Genomic DNA, 14492 nt, shown 5'->3' on the forward strand with positions numbered 1-14492 from the left:
ACGTGCCAGACTCTGTTCCAAGGACTTCACCTGAAACATTTCCTGTAAGACTTCCGGTTACGACTGTTACTTCATTTGGGTCACAAAGGGGTTAAAAAAACCTGGTGGAAAGTCCATTTTCAGCACCGTTGAAGTCACGGATGTTCCTTCAGAGACTAGAGATGAAGGCGGACCCCGCGGGCCCGACCCCACGCCCTTTGATTTTCCTTTGGGGACCCTTCTTTGAGGGCAGAGGGTTCCTGTGTGCAAGCACACGTCCCTGTCTGTTGGGGATCAGCAAAGGGAGGGAATGACTCTCTGAATGGGGTTGGAGGACCGTGCGAATGGGTTCTGCCGGCTGAGCCACCCACCTGCAGAGACAACTAACTTTTCTGGGCGGAGGAGGCAGAGGGGGTGGTGGTCTTCCTGAGCCTTAGGCTTGGCTCGTGAACCCTCTATGACTCCCCCCGGGGCCACTGCTCCCACATCTAAGGGCAGAGCGCGCGCGCGCGCGCATGTGTGTGTATGTGTGCGTGGTGTGTGTGTCGGGGAGGGGGGGGGACTTGGTGATCGAGGGTCACGCGCAGGTGGCTTTGCCGCTGCGGTGGCGGCGGTCGCAGAGGCGACACCGCTGGAGGCAGAGGAGGACGGGCAGCCGGCCCACCATCGCTGCGGGCGGGTAAGGTGGGCAGGGCGGGAGCTGCGGGGCAGGGAAGGGGGCCGGCCGCCGCGGGTCCGGCCTCCCGGAGCGGCAGCCTGCGCCGGGTAGGGGGTCGTGGGGGAGCCATGTGGGGCGGGGAGGGGACGCAGGACGCCGTCCGCGGGAATGGGACTGCTGGAGCTGGAGGATGCGCTAGAACTGGGGGTGGGGCGACGACGGAATTGGACGGCGAGGCGAAGGCACAGGACCCGCGGATCCCCTGGGTTTTGGGGGGCGGGTCCCTGCGAGTGGCTGCGTCCGCGCGCGGAAAACAGGTGGTCGCCGGGTGCGAGCGGTCCCTCGGGGCGCAGCGGCCTGGCACCGACCGCGGCAGTGCCCCTCTTTCCCTCTTCGCCAGGCCGGCAGCGGGTCAACACCTCGCCAGGGTAGCCCCAGGGTGTTGGATGTGCGCCTAACCCGCGGGCCCAGGGGTTGCCGATCGCTGTGCGGTGTTGAGCCGAGCGGATGGACCGCGGGGCTGGCTGGAGCCCCACCGGGGAGACTCAAGGTTGCTGTAGGCAGGATTGTGCGCGCGGTGCGGCCAGAACCGCCAAATTCTCGGGAAGCCAGAAAGCGAGACACTTATGTAAAATCACCTATAGATTTTGGCAATTAAACTTAAAAACACTTTTTATAATGAAAAGTTTGGAACATACAGAAAAATAGGGAAACTAGTATAGTAAAACAATTTTCATTTTTAAAATACTGTATGAGTCAAATAAAACATGTTCCATGGCCACCTCTGGCTGCTCACTGCCCTGGTCCAAGCCCTGGCTACTCAAAGTGTGGCCCTGGACCCCAGCAGCGTCAGCACCGCTTGGGAGATGGTTAGAAACGCTGAATCTCAACCCCCACTCCAGACCTATTGAATTAGACTCTGGATTTTAATGAGATCCCCAGTTGATCTATATACATGTTAAGGTTTGAGAGGCACTGCTCTAGGCCTTTTTGCCTGGACGAATTTTATCCTCCTCCCTCATTGGTCTTCCTGCCTCCAGGGTCACACTTTTTTTTTTTTTTTTTTTTTTTTTTAATTGATTGTAGTCGGAGTTCTTAATAACCTAAGGCTCAGATCTCCAGACAATTTGGTGGAGGGGAGAATATTGTTTAGGAAAGCCTGGTTATATTCCATAGTAAAACTCATGGCGTTCACACTCGTCTTACCTTCTTCAGGGCCCTGCCAGAGCTCCTTCTCTCTTATAAATCTTATAGGATTGTTTTGAAGATGAAAGGAGGTAATATAAGTAAGAGCATTTGTATATATGTTTATTAGTCAGGACTCTTTCAGTGAAAAGAGTTAACCTAAACCAGCTTAGACTAAATAAATAAATAAATAAGTAAATGACTTTATAGTTTCAAGACTTGGAAAAGACTAAGGGAGGATTACAGGTACGGCTGGATCCAGAGGCTCAGATACTTGGAACTTGGACAATGGGGGCTGGACCAAAACCTGGACCAAAAAGGTTGACATTGGGAGCATGGTGGCTTCCAAAAAGAAAAAAAAAAAATGTGGGAAATAAATTGTTGGCGTGGAAGGATCAGATGTCCTTACTTAGTCAGAAACGATATTTGTTATTATTCTTTGTGGTTTTGTCTGATCTCCCCGAGTAGATTTCAAGTTCCTTGAGAGCTGTGGCTCTGTCTTCCTCCTCTTTGCATCCCCACATGTCAGATGTGGTGCATTTCACATAATGATGCTCAGGAAGTACTGAATCAAATGTAATTGACTCAAGTAGATTGAGTCTCTGAGACACCAGCCTCAGGCAAGCAATCTCTCTCCCCCTCTGAGTTACAGAGGAAGTCACTGTTCTCAAGCTTGTATAAAGAACATCACAGACTCTGACATCGGATGCCTTTGTTTCTCTCACTGCCACCGCTCAATTCAAAGTCAGTTTGTCTAGGAAAATGGGCCCAGCATGAGACCATTTCATACTGCGCAGCATTTTGTTATGCAAAGGTAACAGGGTTTTTCTCAGCGTGACCCCAGCGATAGTGCCTGTCTATGATTGTTACCTCAGAGTCAGGAAGGAAAACAGAAGCTTTCAATAGTATGTGTCAATCAGAGGGAGGTGCTGATTCCCTATTTTGTTAGGGGCCAAGATTCTTTTGAGAGGCAAAACTGTAATTTCCGGCAGCTCATAAGAAAACAAAACATAACAAAAAAGCACCTCAAATCACCAACCCCTCCTCCTCAAAACAACAAAAAAACCCAACCAGAAACAACCTTCCCATATCCAAAAACAAAAGCAAAACAATACAACCCCAAATCAAACAAAAACCAACCAAACAAATAGAATGCAGAGAACTCTAGGAAGGTCTACAGAAGATTAGAAGTCTTTTAGAGGGGTACAATTCCTGGAATTGGATTTCTGTTCTTTTGGTCCAACCTGAATGGGAGAGACAGTAGGGAGTGTAAACATGACCCGAGAGGGATTCAAAATTATTTGTCCTATGAATTCCATCATTAGAGATCTTTTTTTTTCTCTCCATCATTAGAGATCTTAATGGGTTAAGCTCCTATGTAAAAAAACAAAAACAAAGGCAAAAGTATCAGCCACTCACATTTCAGTCTGAACTAGTCACTTGTTGATAGCTAAGAGTTGTAAACTCAACGGTTTACATGGTCCAGGCATCACATGTCAACAAGTGAGCCAGGAAAATACAAGAATGGTAGGGATAGGATGAGTTGGAGAACACGTGCCCCGTCCACAGGGAGCGGCTGCAACTCAGCTCTGGGCAATCATTACCATGAGAAATTACAGGCTCAGTGTTACCATAATTTTTGGAACAGAAGATGGAAATCTAAATAATTTTTACGTGAAACCTTCCAAAAATTAAGAGAAAAAATTACCTGCTTTATCTACTAGTCCTTAACCTTTGCTCATCACAGTTTCCCTCGATAATCTGATCAAAGCTATAGAGCCCGGGAAATTTGTTTTGTACACAATTTCATAGAGGGCCTCCTTCAATTCCACTATGTGTCTGTACGTCAGAACCAACGCCTCCTCTGCCATTTATACTTCCCAAGAGAGGATCTGATTGGTGAATTTGCCATCATGAACCGTGTAGTACTTGTTTTTATCTATCAATCAATCAATCAATCTATCTATCCCTCTATCTATCAGAGAGAGATGGAGAGTACAATAGGGGGAGAAGGGTAGAGGGAGAGAGAGAGAGAGAGAGAGAGAGAGAGGGAGAGAGAGAATCCCAAACAGGCTCCATCTGGGGCTAGGTCCAACAACCCTGGCATCATGCCCCAAGCCAAAATCAAGAGTCTGATGCTTGGGGTGCCTGGGTGGTTCAGGATGAATGTCCGACTTCAGCTCAGGTCATGATCTCACGGCTTGTGAGTTGGAGCCCCACTTCAGGCCCTGTGCTCACAGCTCAGAGCCTGGAACCTGCTTCTGATTCTGTGTCTCCTTCTCTCTCTGCCCCTCCCCCACTTGTGCTCTGTCTCTCTGTCTCTCAAAATAAATAAATGTAAAAAAAAAAAAGTTCCAACAAAGCAGTCTAAAAAAAAAAAAAAAGAACTTGTAAAAAAAAAAAAAAAAGAGTCTGATGCTCAACCCACTGAGTCACTGCACGCGCCCCAGATGTGCAGCACTTCTATTGGATAGAATTTCACTCATGGTCTCCTTCTCATGTTGTGATTGGTTGCCATTAGCTTGGGCATTGATTCTGCGTCCAATCAGGTGTGGCCAGTGGCTGCAGGGCTGGCTGTTCAGAACAAATATCTCCCGCACGGGTTACTTTTCTCAGACGCAGAAATGGGCACCCAGATCCTTTGCATTTCATGACTTGTTCTCCAGGATGCCTCCTCGCTGACACACCTCCATCCCCCCATTCTCTCTTTCCGTTTGGAAAACCCCCTCCTTCCGCCCTTTCATCTTTTTATATTAAAAAAAAAATCTGGTAAAGTAGTTAATTTCAGTTTGTCACAGTCTCAGTTAAAAAATTAGTCTATCAAAGTAATGAAACTACACATTTAAAAAGATTATAACATTTACATCAAAATATTAGTTTCCTGTTCCTGTCCTGGTCCATCCCTAGACACAACTACTTTCAACTCCCTTAGCTATCTCTTAGGGAATTTACCCATGTTCATATTTCTGTTCTTGAGTTTGGCATATATTTCTAGTTATTTCATTCACTCACTTATTAACCAGTTAATTAATTAAACATATATACAGGAAGCACCTACAATGGGCTAGGGGCCCACACCATGATGGATAGAGGGATGAGCAAAACCAGAGGCTGATCTGTGATTAACCAAAGAATCACACGATTATGTGTAAGATGGCAAGTGCTGTAAGTAAACCCAGGAAAGGTATGTTGCACCCTGAGAGATCATAAAGGGGAATTTGATCTGGTCAAGGGAATCAGTGAAGGCTTCCCTGAAGAAAGTCGACTGAACTGAGATCTAAAAAGTGAGCAGTCATAAAAGCCCCGGGAGAGAGGGAAGAGGGGAAAGGAAAAGCATTTCAGGTAGAGGGAACAGCGCATGCAAAATCCGTGGAGAGAAGGGGTATGGTGGATATCAGAAACCATTTTCCTGCCCACCTGGGACTGCAGTCTCTAAATGAACCTTCGTAGGGGACACTTGGAAGACAGGCATTGTGGTTAAGACGTGGGTCACAGTTTCAGATCTTGTCTCCCCAACGCATTAGCTGTTTGCTCTCAGACAAGACACCTAAATTCTGAGTCTCCGTTTTCTTACCTAAAATGCAGTTTCTAAAAGGGAGAGGGTTCTGTGATGAGCATGAAATGATACAATTCTTGTAAAGTTTTGCTCAGTGCCTGTCATACGAGAAGTGGTCAAAAAATGCTCATTGATATTATCACTACATCATTTTTGTTCTCTCTCTAAATGTCAGCAGATGGGGCAAATCTAGGCTGAATCCTGAGGTTGAGGGCTAGCAGAGTCTGGAGGGCAAACAAAGCTTCGGTTTGAGCTGGTGACCACGTCTGATGTTTTCAGATCGCGGCAGAGAGAGAGAGAGAGAGAGCGCATGGATTTTGAAAGTCACCCTGAGCTTGGTGTTTTCCTGGTCTGCAGCCATTAGCCCTGATTATAGGAAGTGCTTCAGAGCTGTGTGGAATCTCTCACTGCCTGTTAGGACTGTCTGGGCAGGAGGCAGAAAATGGATGCGTTGGGGTCAGACATGCCTAGAGTGCATCACAAGACTCTAGTGCCACGTCCAAGGCTCAGAATCTGAGAGTCCAGCCTTTCGGCCAGACAGCTGTGCTGGTCATTCTCCTTCTGTCTTGTCTGGGATTCCAAAAACCCACTTTATTTTGACCTTGTCCCTGACCTTGGTGGGCACCCTGAACCCAGGTAACGGGTTGTCTATGGTTTGTTACAACGATGATGATGTGGGCATTAAAGCTGCAGGAAGACTAGCATTTCTCCGTCACTCCCTCTCTCTTTCTCCCTACCTCTGTGCCTCTCTCCCTCTCTGTGCCTCACTCTATCTCTGCCAGTTTGTCTTCCTATCTGTCTCTGCCTCTGTCTTCCTCTCAGTCTCCATCATCATCATCGTCATTATTACCATTATTATCATTATCTCTTTGTCTTTCTATATGTCTCTTTGCCGTCCGGGTCTCAGTCTTTTGTCTCTGTTTCTCTCTGCTCATCTCTCCATTTTTCTCCAGGCTTAACATCAAGTTCTTTCTCTTTATCTCTTGGTCTCTTTCTGTCTCCCCTGCCCGCCCCACGCATCTCTTCCATCTCCCAAGCCCTTCTTTTTTTAAATTTTTTTATTTTTTAAAATTCTTTATATTTGAGAGAGAGACAGAGAGACAGAGTGCGAGTAGGGGAGGGGCAGAGAGAGGGGGAGACATGGAATCCGAAGCAGGCTCCAGGCTCCAAGCTGTCATCACAGAGCCTGACACGGGGCTTGAACCCATGAACCGCGAGATCGTGACCTGAGCCAAAATTGGACACTCAACTGACTGAGCCCCCCGGGCGCCTCCTCAAGCCCTGCTCTAAGATTCTATGATTTTATGAAAATAGTCCAGCCCCCTCAACAAGACCACTTGTAACCAAGGACTTGGCCAACATCATTTTTGTATTTTGTATTGAGGGCAGTGGGGGAAGTTAGCTGCTGTGGATTTTGATATAGTTTAGTCAAGACAGCCTTTTTATTAGCAAATGCGTGTGGATTGGTTCACCAGATGTAAGATGTGACTAAAATATTAAATTCCTACACTGCCAGAGCACTAATGGATTCGGAAGGTAAATTATAGAAGCGTGTTCTCCCACAGGAATTCCGGCATTTAAAATTAATTTTTTCTTAATTCTGTGTCCACCGCATTACACACTGGTTTTGAGGAGGAACATTCAAACCCAAGTTCTTGATGAGCACCCTAATAGAGGAGAACAGTAGTAATTAAATTAGAAGTGTAAAAATTGTTCTTCGGTTCCTTCCTGCAAGTTTTCTTACCTCGGGGAGCATGAACAAGAGGAAATGTTCTGCAGAGTCTTGACAAAATTAAGATGATCAGCTTTTATGGAAATGAGCAGATCCACAGATAAAATGGTTGGGGGAAAAAAAAACCCACCTATACAAAGCTTGGGACGAGTTTTAAGATTTTTCCTCCCTCCCTCCTTCTCTTCCTCCGTTTCTTCTCCCTTTCTTTCCTTTTTCTTTTCCTTTCTGTGTAGTATTCCTCCCATCTATATGATGCCTGGGTCGGTAGCCTGTGGTGCTTGGAACTGAACTGACATTCAAGACACCTGGCTTCTACCCCAGCCTTGTTGCTTACCAGCTGTGTGACCTTGGGAAAGTTACTCAGCTTCCCTGGGCTTCAGTGTCCTCTTGTGCTGAGCAAGAAGCTTCTGGAGGAGATGACCACTAGTATTTTTCTCAGGTCTAAAATTCCTTGAAGCACACCCCAACAAATGTTTACTGAAAAATTTTTTTTAAAAATGTTTGCTTATTTATTTTGAGAGGGAGTGCAAGCAGGGGAGGAGCAGAGAGAGAGGGAGAGAGAGAATCCCAAGCAGGCTCCACACTGTCAGCACAGAGCCCGATGTGGAGCTCGAACCCACGAACCGTGAGATCATGACCTGAGCCCCAATAGAGTCAGATGCTTAACTGACTGAGCCATCCAGGCTCGCCAATATTTAATTTTTTTAATCTGCAGTTTTGCCCTTGTTATGAAGAGGACAAATTCATTAAACAATTAAAAAAACAAACAAATGGAAACTGTCTATATTCCTATCACCCAAGGAGCACTGTGAACATTTTGATGCATTCCCTTTCAGGTTTTTTTTTGATACGTAGTTTCAATATGTGGGTTGTTTATATTGTGTGTAACTCTTGGGTGTTCTCTTCTCTTCAGTTAGAATTTTCTCCTTGGGCATGTCTCCCAGTCCTTCTGTCTTACGAATATTTTTAATGGGTACATAATATTTCATCCAGCACCTGTATGTACATAACCATTCCCTGTTGACATCAGTTTTTCTCTTTTTCTGGCTACTTCAGCTGGGGAGACTCAGAATTGTCTAAGGCCCCTCTGCACTGTTTTAGAGCTTTAACAGACAACTGGGGTCCAGCTGCATGAATCTGGATGGCAGGTACATTTCGTTCAAACTAAAGAGGGTTTTTATTTTTTATTAATTTTTTTTTAACGTTTTATTTATTTTTGAGACAGGGAGAGACAGAGCATGAACAGGGGAGGGTCAGAGAGAGGGAGACACAGAATCTGAAATAGGCTCCAGGCTCTGAGCTGTCAGCACAGAGCCTGAAGCGGGGCTTGAACTCGCGAACCGTGAGATCATGACCTGAGCCGAAGTCGGCTGCTTAACTGACTGAGCCACCCAGGCGCCCCTAAAGAGGGTTTTTAATAATTAATTAATTTTAGGGGTGCCTGGGTGGTTCTGTCGGTTAAGCATCAGCTCAGGTCATGATTTCACAGTTCATGAGTTTGAACCCCGCCCTGGGCTCTGTGCTGACAGCTTGGAGCCTGGAACCTCCTTCAATTTTCTCCCTCTCTCTCTCTCTCTGTCCCTTCCCCACTTGTATGCTCTCTATCAAAAGTAAAGAAATAAAACATCAAAAAATTAATTTAATTCCCACATTAAAAAAAACAAAAACTAAGATCGCACACACAAAAATCCAGATTTCCAATGTCTCTTAGAAATGTAAAAATAAGCCCCAGTAGCAATACGCAGGTGGTGTCGAGGGGCAATTGTCCCTTTCACTGGGCACCGTCTCCTTGTTTGTCCCCTGAGACCACCTCCTCTCATTTAGTGGTCCCTGTGGGCATTTGAGTTCGAGACCTCTGGGCGAGTTTATTGTGTATGAGCTGAAGCCTGGTACCAGTTAGGCACAGGCTGTGACGTGCTGAACTTTTCAGCCTCCGAACGGGATCCAGTAAATACATTCTGGGCACTGTGCCACTCAGGCTGTTTTTACAGGTGCTGTGGGGATTGTGGGGCTGAATTTCTGTGCTCTGCATTGTTTTTGGTGGCTTGTGCTTAGAAATGAAATCATTGCCAGGATGCAGGGACAGACAACTCCGCAAGACTCCTAACCTCGTCTTGAGAATCCAGGACTATGATAGACCATCATTTATTTCTTTTTACCTGTAGTTTTATGTGTGTGGCCGGCTGCATTCTGAAGTCTTTAAAAATAATTTTTTTTTTTTAACGTTTATTTATTTTTGAGACAGAGAGAGACAGAGCATGAATGGGGGAGGGTCAGAGAGAGAGGGAGACACAGAATCCGAAAGAGGATCCAGGCTCTGAGCGGTCAGCACAGAGCCCGATGCGGGGCTCGAACTCACAGACCATGAGATCATGACCTGAGCCGAAGTCAGACGCTTAACCCACTGAGCCACCCAGGCGCACCATCTGAAGTCTTAATTTAGGAGCCTTGGCCAGGCCATCTGCAACCAGACCCTTCCTGGAACATGCTGCAATTGTAACTATATCCTTATTTGTGAGCTTATTCGTATGTGTCTCCCTGTGGCAGAGATAGTAATGCTCATCAGATATTCCCTATGCTCTGCCGCCTTCCTCGCCCCCTTGTGGTGAAGTGGGGCCATGTGATCAGTGCTGGCCAATGAGCTCTGAGCACAGGGGTGTGGTCACTTCCTGGTCTAAGCATAGGAAAGGCTGTTGAGTTCCCACTGTGTCTGTCTATGCCGTGTGGAATGTGAGGGCCTCATGATCAAAATGTGAGATCAGAGTATAATTTCAGCCTGGATTCCCAAATTACCTGGACCCGTGGCAGACTGTGACAGAAGAGTAAACTTTTGTTGTGTTAAGACACTGGGATTTTGAAGTGCTTGTTACTGCAGCATACCCTAGCTTAAGCTGACTGATACATCCTCTTAGAATTGATGAGTAGCGATTATACATTCATGTCCCCAAAAGCCTTTGGCAGATAGCCAGGGTTGAATACATGTTATAGAATGGATAAACGAACACACGTGGTGTTTTTAGACTATACATACACCCAACTCTTTTTCCCTCCTGGGATGGCAGTTAGATTAGAAGGACACCCTCCTGGGGCAGAAAGGGAGAACACACATTTAGTGAGCACCATCTATTTTGGCAGTTATTATCTACATTGAAAGAAGAGGAAAAACAAGCCCAGGCCGATTAGGCAGTTTGCTGAGGGTCATAGAGCTGTTTAATACATCGTTCTGCTTAAATGTCTCCAATCCATCTTTTCAGTTGTCTTTAGGTTTTAACTTGAACGCCTTCCCTGATCACCAGGCTAGATTACTTTTCACTGTTATACGTTCTCCTAACTCCTAGCGCTTCCCCATATAACAATATCGTTTCTAATTAGATTTTTGGGGTTCTGAGGGTAGGTCCTGTGTCTGTCTTGCCCAGTGCTGGATCTCTAGCACCTGGTATACTGCCTGGAAAATTGGAAGTGCTAAATAGATGTTTGTTGAATGAATAAAAAAGGGTCAGAAAACCTGGACTTCTTTTTTCTGGTACTACCACTAATCACTTGTGTCACCTTCGACGAGCGATTTTGCCTCTGTGAATTCCAGTGCTCCCATTTGTACAAGGAAGGTGTTTGACTCTGGTGTTCCATAAATATTTCATTCACAGATTACCCTCTTGTGCCTCCTCAGGGTCTTGTTTTGGGTTACTTTGTCATCCTTTTAATTCCATTTCTATTCCCGGAATAAATGAGAGAGCTGGGATTTGAACCCAGGCAGTCTAACTAAACAGTCCATGACAGGGGCACTTGGCTGGCTCAGTCAGTAGAGCGTGCGACTCTTGATCTCAGGGTTGTGAGTTCAAGTCCCATGTTGGGTGTAGAGATTACTTAAAAATAAAATCTTAAAAAAAAACAAAAAAAAGCGCATGATTTTAACTACTTATTCTACCCATCGATTCCCCCACCTGTCCTTGTGTTTGATCATTATTCATCTATCCACTCATATGGTCACTCATCCATCCATATATCTTACTATCTATCCAAACGTCCACCCAAATATCCTTTCCTCCTTGCACATATGCATGTATCCATTTATTCATCAGGTATCTTCTGTCCAAATACCCATATATTTTTTGACAAGTGCTTTTGGAATGAATATTCCAGGCCCTGTGCTGGGCTACTGGGGTCCAACAGGAACAAACTGACTCAGTTCCTACCCTCCTGGAGTCTCAATCTCATGGGTATAGAGAGGTTTCTCCTGTGCTGCTATTAATATGGGACATTGAAATAATGCCCAATGTGTGAGCTGGAGCTCTTCAGTTGACTTTATTGTATTCATTTTTGTATCCTCACGGATAATATAATGCTGTATTGTTATTATTATATGTAAGTACATTAAGTCACCAATGTTTATTGAGCACTTACTATATGCCAGGCACTGTGTTAGGTGCACACAAGACCCATCTTGTTCTGTAGCTCTAGAAGGCATCACTCACATTGTGTTCTGTTTGATCCTGGAGTTGTACAGGATAGTGGGACTGTTCATTTGTCACTGTCTTAAAGGAGTCCACAGTCTAGCATAATGATTAAGAGCTTGGGTTCTGGATCTGGACAGCCTGGCCTTGAGTCCCGTTTCTGCCACCTACCGGCTATGCAATTTTGTTAAATCACTTCACCTCTCTGTGCTTCAATTTCCTCACCTATAAAATAGGGATAACAATTCTCACTTCATAGATTGTTATATGGCAAAGGGCTAATCAGTGCAGAAGCTCTTAGAATAGTACATAGCATATAGTAAGTGTTCAATTAAGGACTAGTGAGCAGCTTATATATATATATGCACTTGGTGGTTTTCTTTAATAATTTTTCAGATGGGGAGGGAAACTGAGTCAGGAGCATAACCTAGCCAAACTTGACATGCTCAGCTAAACCCAGAGTCTGTGATAAATTGATTAGTGACTATTCATTGATCTAGAGGGTATATGGTTCATGTAGCAAGGTACTGACTGACCCAAGCTGACATAAACCAATTATAATAAAGTGTGACTCCATTTTGATGTTTGACTACCAACAGCTCTCAAACTGTCTCCCTTTCCCTTTTCCCTTTGCTTCATACCTGGGCAAGCCAGTAAGGAATCCCACGTGCTGTCTCCTGTGGCACCACATATATGGGAACCTTCACCCAGCTCTGTTCCCTAACCACAATAATATGAGAGCCTCATTCCTCTCTTTGGTCAAGATGTTCCAGACCAGCTTGAGTGCCTGCCCTATTCTCCCCAGAAAAATTTCACGATATGAGTAACAAATCTTTATGTCCTCTCTTGGTGCATGTGTGGCCTCATCAGTCTTGACTCCAAACCAGCTTTGGGTAGGGTATTGATTCTACCTTCCATGGGGCAACCACAAAACACTAATGTTAACTGAGAATGAACTTGGAGAAACCACATATAATGGAGATACTAACTGATCTGAAGGAAACGACCTAGAAATCCCACTTCTCGGACACTACTGGAGAATGCACATACACCTGTGTGAGAGGAATAGCTCGATAAACCGTCCTGCTACATCCTGGCATGGGCTACTTGTAGCCATTAAAAAAAAATTAAGCAGGGTGATGATGTTCAGAGAATGTCGCTGAGTGAGAAAAGCAAGATGAAGAATATGTTAAGTATGTCTGTGTTCTTTTTAGATTAAGTTTTGTGTATGGTGTGAGGTAGGGAATCAAGGTTTTTTTTTCCCATATGGATATGCAATTGATCTAGGACCATCTATTCAAGTGATCCTTTTGGACAATAACAATGCCTTTATTGTAACTCAGATGACTGTCTACGTGTGGTTCTGCTTCAGAACTTTATTTTGTGCACGGGTCTATTTGTCCATCATGTGCCAACACCACAAAACCTTAATAATTAAAGCTTTAAATAAGATTTGAAATCTGGTGGTGTGAGCTTTTCCTTCCTCCTTGCCTTTCTTCTATATTGCTTGATTTTTATTAGGTTCTTTGCATTTCCATATAAATTTTAGAATCAGCTAGTAAATTTCAATTTAAAAAGCCTAGTAGATTTTGATTGGGATTCCGCTGAATCCATAGATCATTTTGGGGAGAACTAAAATCTTAAGAGTCTATTGACATGGGACATTTCTCTATTTATGTGAATATTCTTTAATTTCTGTCTGCAGTATCTGGAGTTCTCAATGTAGAAATCTTCCTCGCCTTTTGTTAAATTTGTTACCAGGTTTAAAATATTTTTTGATTCTGTGGTAAATGATATTGCACTCTATTATTTATATATATAAGTAAGCCCTGCACGCAACATGGGGCTTGAACTCACGACCCTGAGATCAAGAGTCATGTGCTCCACTGCCTGAGTCAGCCAGGTGCCCCAATGTTATTGCATTAAAATTTTTTTAAATGTTTATTTGTTTTTGAGAGAGAGAGAGAGACAGAACGTGAGCAGAGAGAGAGAGGGAGACAGAGTCCGAAGCAGGTTTCAGGCTCTGAGCTGTGAGCACAGAGCCAGATGTGGGGCTGGAACCCACAAACCGTGAGGATGATATTGCATTTTAAATTTCCTTTTTGTATTCTTTGTTGCTGATGTAACGTGTGTACAACAGGATGCCATTTATGTTAACCTCCCCCTACCCAAACCTTTTCTGTGATTTAGTCTGTGTGTAAATTCATAGGAAAAAGCCCGGAACTGGACCACAGAGGTAACTTCTGTGGGGCAAGGAGGAGAAAGGGACTGGGATTCTTCGGGAGAGGTGGTGTTCAAGACGGACGTTAGCCTTATCTGTCATGTTTCAGTTCTTATATAAAACGGAATTTTTTAATGTGTTACTTGCGTAACTAAATATCTATTGAAAGAAAAGAAAAAACAAAGGGTCCCCTTGCCCAAGCCTGGTTGGGAGCCTGTGTGATTGATGAATTAATTGGACGAGCCCGGGGACTCCCTCCCACCCATGTCAGGAAGGCACCTGGATGGAAATTGTGATTAAAAGCACACAAGTCTGATCAACTGGGTTGTCCTCTGCACAGAGACGGAGTCAACTGAGCATCCGTGGAAGCGGGTCCAAGGAGGCCAGACTGATCAGTGTGTGTGTCTAGACCTGTTCAGAAGAGAGAGTTGCAAGCAAGAGAACCTGCCTGTGCATCAGATCGATTCCTAGGATGGAGGGGCTCAGTATTATGACCGCCCAACTGACTCTGTGATTGCACGACAGCCTATAACGTCTTTGTTCAGCTGGGTCTCCCCCCCAGCTGCAGGCCAGAGACACGGGTTTGAGTACAGGGATTCCGTTTGGCACATGGTTCCAAAGTGCTAGCTGGGGAGAGAAGTGAGCCAGAGAAGGGCGGTCAGCTGTGGGGTTTCGCTGAGGGCCAGCTGGGCTCACTCTCGCTCAGGGCC

The 14492-nt window shown here is 45.1% G+C and overlaps 1 protein-coding gene across 1 annotated transcript in view; it reads left to right on the forward strand.

Annotated features, from left to right (window-relative positions):
• The first annotated feature begins 247 nt into the window (after positions 1-247).
• RPH3A (rabphilin 3A) overlaps positions 248-14492 on the forward strand; it is a 274475-nt gene continuing 260230 nt past the window's right edge. The window contains exon 1 of the mRNA XM_081790687.1: positions 248-658. The gene's annotated coding sequence lies outside the window, so the exon portion shown is untranslated. The remainder of the gene's footprint in view (positions 659-14492) is intronic.

The sequence above is a fragment of the Panthera onca genome, chromosome D3, assembly GCF_046562875.1.
Source record: "Panthera onca isolate mPanOnc1 chromosome D3, mPanOnc1 haplotype 2, whole genome shotgun sequence".
NCBI lineage: Eukaryota > Metazoa > Chordata > Mammalia > Carnivora > Felidae > Panthera > Panthera onca.